The 7,701-nt window shown below is 41.8% G+C and overlaps 1 pseudogene; it reads left to right on the forward strand.

Annotated features, from left to right (window-relative positions):
- Positions 1-3,190: 3,190 nt before the first annotated feature.
- On the forward strand, positions 3,191-7,108 carry LOC135236557 (extracellular calcium-sensing receptor-like; annotated as a pseudogene).
- Positions 7,109-7,701: the final 593 nt, after the last annotated feature.

Genomic DNA, 7,701 nt, shown 5'->3' on the forward strand with positions numbered 1-7,701 from the left:
TCAGACCCCCCCAATCCCCCCGTAATTCGAACCCTGCTCTGGAGTTATGGTTGAAATGTGCTGCCTGCCTAACGATATACATCATCATCATGCTGGGAGGGCATAGCTGTTTTTGGCTCATTCTATCAGGAGGGGAGCCTTGATTTTGTCTGGTAATCATTTGATTGAAATGGCCTGTGTGAATATGACTTTATAAAGCGACTCCCTAAAATATCCAGCACATTTCTCCCTGGGATTCTAAAAAACACAGCATGATCAGATGCTGTTTATTGTTTAACCACCAGCCATTCCTCATATAACAGAAGGGGTGTACAGGGCTTATTATTTATTTCTGAGCATAAAAGTAACCCCTGCCACATATGATTGATTTTGGAATTATGTGAAACAGTGTAAATCAAATCAAACCATTTCTACTCTCATGTCCTCAGCCAGCAAAGGTTCACGAGACTGGTTGAGCTATGCAGTTCAAATAAATATCTCCACGTCTGACCCTTATTAGAAACACAGCATTCACCACTTGTGTCAGCATGAAACACTCTTCAGTACAACAGTCCAATTAACGTTGTACACATTCCACATTATTACTTTATCTAAATAGCTGGCTTCTGTGGATGTTTAGTTATCAGCTGTTCACTATCGATATGGCTCCTTTTTGTGGGTTTATAAAGGGGTTCTTTAAATTTGACAAGTTAGTGATTAAACGGGACCTTTTATAATTAAAACAGTTCCGAAGTAGCTTCATCGCAGCTAAAGCTTTGTACTACTGGCTTATGTAGCTTTTAGTGTAAAGTTGCTTTTATGAAGAGTAACTAGTAGCTTATTTGGCTATATTAGCTTCCCCAATACAGTTATTTAGCTACTTATGACTAGGTTAATAAAGAGGGTACTTTCTAATGTGCTTTACTTACACGACTATGAGTAATGTTAGCTGTTTGATAGCAAACTGTCAATAACTAAACATCAACGTAAGCTAGCTAGTTAGCTAACATACGTTCATATCATTTAAAGAACACACACGGCTGCAGCCTCCATGTCCTTTATATTTTTATACCTAGTTAATTTGTGAGCATTGATTAACTGCATAATTTAAATTTTTACCAGTAATAAAGTGAGTACTGCAGACCCTGAAATCCACTGTTGGTTACCCAACCGCCACCTTGATTCACTGAAATAATCTATACAGCCCTTTCCACAGCTTCTTTAGCTAGGCTTGTTACAGTGTTTGGTTTAACTGATGGCATAAATAATAGTATTATAATCTCAAAAATGAATAAATACATGTAACACACACAGATCCACAAATAAATGCAGTTGATCCAAAAATAAATGTAGCTGATGCACAGCTAAATGCAGCTGATCCACAAGTAAATTTAACTGATCCACAAATAAAGGTAGCTGATTCAAGAAATAAATGTAGCTGATCCACAAATAAATGTTACTGATACACAAATAATTGTAGCTGGTTTGCATTTCTGCATCGCCTGTCACTTGCATTTATTTGTAGATTTTTTGGACAATCCTTGCAATCCTTACAATCAGGAAAAATGTCCACTAATAGTTTTTTTTGTCTAGTCCAGCCAATCAGATTTTAAGACAATCTTTTTCTTATGCTCACATTACTCCAACCAATGACAGCATGTATACAGGATTCAGGATTGTGTTGTGTAGCATCAAGACAACTGCTTTTTTGGGAAGATTGCTGTAACGGCTATCTCTTTCATCAATGAATGACGCCAGCAAACCTCGAACCAAGGTGACACCACAGCATCTTATATTTGTAATATCCCATTAGATATGGAAAGAGGCTGATGTCAAAAGCTGTAACTTATGGACAACATGGCCACCCGTAAGGACCTGCAGCCCTACTTCTTATATTTAACTAGTTCGCTTGGTTACTGTAGGCCCTGCACAAACACTAGTTGTAGGACTGCAAATATGTTTAATATAATATTTGACATTATATTTGGGGTCTAATTATGTAATATGGCCATTCTAAAACAGGACAGCATTGGCACTGACAGTAATTATTTCTGCATCTGGTTCAGGGAGCTTTTTAAATCGAGTTTACAGCACACTCCTCAGTTTTGCTGTTGTGTGTGGTTTACTGTGCGTGCGTGGTGAGAAGAGAATTCATCTGAGGATCAGAAACAAGATAAGAAAAAAAGGAATCATGACAGTTGGTCATCTTGTAAATAATACATAGCCACTCCTCTGCATGATTTTCCCCAAGAAAGGAAATGCACTCAGGGGGCTGTGCTTCAGGGGGGTATTTAAACATGAGAGAGCACCACATACTGTCCTGAGGGCATGGAGGTGATGTGGAGCACACTGGTTCTGGCACTGGTAGCTGAAGATCTCACCCTGGCAAAGGGAGGGTCAGGGTCGGGGTGCATACTGCAGGGGACCCCCAGGCCTGCTTCATTCTCCGAACCTGGGGACTTTGTGATCGGAGGCGTATTTACCATCCACTACAATTTGATCAGCACTGAGCACAACTACACCAGCCGACCCAAAGCGCCGCAGTGTACGGGGAGGTCAGTGAAGAGAGGCAGAGCATTGTACAATATGGCCACTGTGGAGACAGTCATATGTTCAGATTTTTGGAATGCATATTTATTAGTATAAACAAAATATGTTGTGAAATGTATTACTTAGACCAATTGCAGCATGTAGGTAAAATATACTGTTATTTAAGTTGCAGAACATTTATGATGATCTCCACAGGTTTACTCCTACGTCTTAAAAAACAAGCCAGATAAGTTTTTTGTAATACATGCTGTTGTCGTTCTATTATTTTATAAAAAAAGATATCTGTTCCATAATTCTCAAGATAAGGAATTGTATGTCCTGGCAGCAGTGATGTAGTCACAATTGGGTTAAAAGAGAAGATTTAGCAACTTTAGAAATATACATGTTCTGTAATTTTAGAAGTCAAATAAATATAAAATATATAAATGAGCTTGGGCTATTTATAACCCCAGTACCAAGATTTCCTTTTACCATAATCTGTTTGTTTTCATAGTGAGCCCATATAATGCGTCTCTCTTATTTCAATCTAAATATGAATCATGGCCAATCAAATAAAAAAGCATATTTTTAAATTCTTTCATTTCACTCATTTGTTGCATGTTCTCTTATGTTTATGTAAATATTTGTGACTCTCCATATTGTTGTTCTCAATAGTTTGGATTTCCGAGAAGTGCGCTTTGCTAGAACCATGGTGTTTGCCATCAAGGAGATCAACAACAGTTCAGAGCTCCTGCCAGGTGTAACTCTGGGCTACCGGATCATGACTCCTGCTCCTCCGTGCCGGTTGCTGTGAAGGTGGCGTTCCAGCTGGCCAATGGCATTGAACCAGCCTTTTTTCCCAACCAGTCTTGCTCAAAGTCTGCCACTGTGCATGCTGTTGTGGGCGACTCTAGCTCCACTCCTTCCATCGCCATGTCCAGAATTTTTGGCCCCTTCGGCATCCCCCTGGTGAGCTCCACCTGGCCCAGTCCCCATTGCATGTTCCGATAAATGACCTGAAATAATTATGATATAATCATCCTTGCGTTCAAAAATGTATTTGAAATAAATATAGAGATGAGCCATTAATATATAGGATATTGTGTTCATATTCTGTCTTTATGAATCCAACAGACATCCATATCCATAGAACACAATCATAAGCCTGATGCTTTCACAGCAATTTGGTCTGGCTTTTGTTTCAGTGAATAGACAGAGACTTTGAATTTACTGAATGGTTTCAAAAATTTGTGCACAGTCCTAGTGTATTAGTGCTGAATAGACAGACATAAGTTGGTAGGTATGTAGACAGATATATTGTGATTCACTTATATTCCTGATTAAAATAAAGTTACATTAATTGTTTTAAAATGTGCATCTTTCCTTTCACGGAGCTATAGGTGAGCCATTTTGCTACCTGTGCCTGTCTTAGCAACAAGCTGCAGTTCCCCACCTTCTCCAGGACCATCCCAAGTGACTACTACCAGGCAGCTGCCCTGGCTAGACTAGTCAAGCATTTCGGCTGGACATGGATTGGGGCGGTGAGGAGCGACTCAGACTATGGGAACAACGGGATGGCCGCCTTCCTGCAGGCAGCACAGGCAGAGGGCATCTGCGTGGAGTACTCAGAGGCGCTCTACAAAACCAACCCCCGTACAAAAGTGCGACGTGTGGCAGAGGTCATCAGCAGGTCCACGGCCCGCGTCGTTGTGGCGTTCATTTCCTCGGGCGACATGCTGGTCTTGCTTTCAGAGCTGGAAGGCAGGCTGATGGCCCCGCTACAGTGGATTGGGAGTGAGGCCTGGGTCACTGACCGCAAGATGTTGCAGTTCCATCTGTTCGCCGGTGCCATCGGCTTTGGAATCCGCCGCTCAGTCATTCCAGGGCTGCGGGACTTCCTGTTGGACCTGGGGCCGGCACAGGTTTCCCACTCACCGCTCCTCACAGAGTTCTGGGAGAGTGCTTTCGGCTGCAGCCTGGGGGGAAGTCAGACTGCAGTGGGCCAGAAAACATGCGATGGAAACCAGAATCTGCGAGATCTGCAGAACCCCTACACAGACACATCCCAGCTGCGCATCTCCAACATGGTATACAAGGCTGTGTATGCAATAGCCCATGCCATACACAGCATAATCTGCACAGAAAAACCTAACGCTCCACCGCACTGCAACACAAGCATCCAAGTTGAGCCCTGGAAGGTAAACAGTCCATTATGCAGTCTATCAACTATAATTAATAAGGGTATCGACAATATTATTATTATTATTATTATTATTTTATTTTTATTGTTGATGTTGTTGTTGTTTGGCTGATGCCCTAATTTGGTGTGATTTACAGAGCATTTGGTAATATAGTGCAGATTATAAATAAATCAAGCATAGTGAAACCTACAACATACAACCTATCACTTAAAAGGCCACAACAAAATATAGCATTTTCTTGGTGAATACAATGAGGTAGAATCTGAAAGACCTACCCATTTCTCTACTGGTCATGAGAATCTGGGTAAGGAACATACCACTGCTGAGACAATGAGGATCTGCTTATTATGGAAAACTGAGTAGATGCTTAAAATGGAGGTTGAGTGAAAGTTGAAATGGTTACTAGCAGGTGTACTATCAGCCCTCTGACTCCCTCCTATCAGGTTATGGAGCACCTGAGAAAAGTGAACTTCTCCAGGAACGGGTACAAAGTCTCCTTTGATGCTAATGGGGATCCAGTGGCCACTTATGAGTTGGTGAACTGGCAAGTGACGAGGGATGGGCACATGGAGTTTCTGACTGTGGGCCACTATGATGCATCTGCCCCAGATGGACAGGTTTTCATCATTAAGAAGAACATTACCTGGGCAGGCAGCCAACCACAGGTAATTTCACATTAAAATGTAATGTCATTAGACATATATGGTGGCATGTCAGAGTTGGATTTTAATATGCCATGTCTATTGCTGTGATATCTGTTTGAAGGTGCCTGTATCAGTGTGCAGTGAGAGCTGTCCCCCAGGCACTCGGAAGGCTGTGCAGAGAGGAAGGCCTGTCTGCTGCTACAACTGTGTGCCCTGTGCTGAGGGTGAAATCAGCAATGCTACAGGTACAGAGAAGCAGGAATAATTAACTCTATGTAGCACATTAACTATATTACATTTAGCTTAAAAAAATTCTGTATATGTATATTGTACTTTGAAGGCATGTTCATGACAACATGTTGGGGGACACACCTGCAACTTAATGAGCTTAGGCAAGACTCTATCTCTATGTAGCACATTAACTATACTGCATTTAGCTGAAGTAAATTCTGAATATGTTTATGAAAATCAATGGACTTTGAAGGCTGTCACAAATCGGGGTAACACCATGTCTTTGTGCCAGACAATGCTAAATGAGTTTAATTTAGGTATAAAGACTTGAAGCAGAAAACTTGTGTGGAACCCATGTTTCATCCCACAGCCCCCAGGCTGTTTTGATTCTGCTCACTCCTGAACAGGGTTTTCTCTCTTTTGTGCAGATTCCTTAAACTGCATCACCTGTCCAGCTGATTACTGGTCGAATGCCGAGAAGGATAAATGTTCACCCAAACCTGTTGAATTCTTGTCCTTCCACGAGGTTCTGGGGATCATCCTTGCAGCTTGTTCGGTGACTGGGGCCTGCTTGGCCATCATGGTGGCTGCCGTGTTTTACAGACACAGGGACACTCCCATTGTGAAAGCCAACAACTCTGAGTTGAGTTTCCTGCTGCTATTTTCATTGAAACTGTGTTTCCTTTGCTCTCTTACCTTCATCGGCCGGCCCTCTGTGTGGTCCTGTATGCTGCGCCACACTGCTTTTGGGATCACCTTTGTCCTCTGCATCTCCTGTGTTCTGGGAAAAACAATAGTGGTGTTAATGGCCTTTAGGGCTACACTTCCAGGCAGTAATGTGATGAAGTGGTTTGGACCTCTGCAGCAGAGACTGAGTGTTCTTGCTTTCACTCTCATACAGGTCCTTATTTGTGTACTTTGGTTAACAATATCCCCTCCATTCCCCAACAAGAACATGATGCACTACAAAGAGAAGATCATTCTAGAATGTGATGTAGGATCAGCTGTGGGGTTCTGGGCTGTACTGGGTTATATTGGGCTCCTCTCTATACTGTGCTTTGGTTTTGCTTTTCTGGCACGTAAGCTGCCTGACAACTTCAATGAAGCTAAATTCATCACATTCAGCATGCTCATATTCTGTGCAGTCTGGATCACCTTTATACCAGCTTATGTCAGCTCACCAGGAAAGTTCACTGTAGCTGTGGAGATCTTTGCAATTTTAGCTTCCAGCTTTAGCTTGATCGTTTGCATTTTTGTCCCTAAATGTTTCATTATATTGTTTCGGCCGGAGCAAAATACCAAAAAGCACATGATGGGGAAAATGCCATCAAAATCTCTCTGAAGCACACAACAATTCAGTAATATTGATGGATGATTGTATTTAGAATATTTGTTATGTTATTCTGCTACTTTATGCTGTATTTCTTGTAGTGAATAACATATAGCATATATATAACAGATTTTTACCTCTAATATTAACTTAGCTGGAGCCACAGACCATTGGGGATTTCATACCACTAATAAAAGATTGATGAATCAGAGTGCATGTGTTTTCTGTGTTTTTTGTAAATTACTCAATTGTTCAGTCTGCCTGCAGAGGGCATGTGCTGGAGGCAGGCAGAGTCAGTCCTACTCCTTTGGGTGCTGCAGAGTGGAGCGAGAGGTATGGCTGAAGATCTCTGCCAGCCTAACAATATACATCATCATCATGCTTGTTTTTCAGGGCTGGGAGGGCATAGCTGTTTTTGGTTTTTTCTTTCAGCAAACATTTAATTGAAAAGCCGTGTGAATATGACTTTAGCAAGGGACTCCCAATGATGTCCAGCAGATCTTTCCCTGAGATTCAAAGAAACACAGCATGATCATGTGCTGTTAATTGCTTATCCACCAGCCATTCCCATCCAACAGGAGGGGTGTTCTGGGCTTATTTTGATTTCTGATCATAAAATTAACATCTTTCTGCAGAGTCCAAACAGAGCGCCACGCAAAACTGATAGCTTCTTTTTGGAAAATCCTTTTTCGTGTTGGCAGTGACGCTGTGGGTGCAGTTTAGTCCAATCCCGCCACCCCATACCTCACTACAATACCTTTCAATCCATAGCAGTCTATCATTTGGG

Source organism: Anguilla rostrata, chromosome 12 (genome assembly GCF_018555375.3).
Source record: "Anguilla rostrata isolate EN2019 chromosome 12, ASM1855537v3, whole genome shotgun sequence".
Lineage (NCBI taxonomy): Eukaryota > Metazoa > Chordata > Actinopteri > Anguilliformes > Anguillidae > Anguilla > Anguilla rostrata.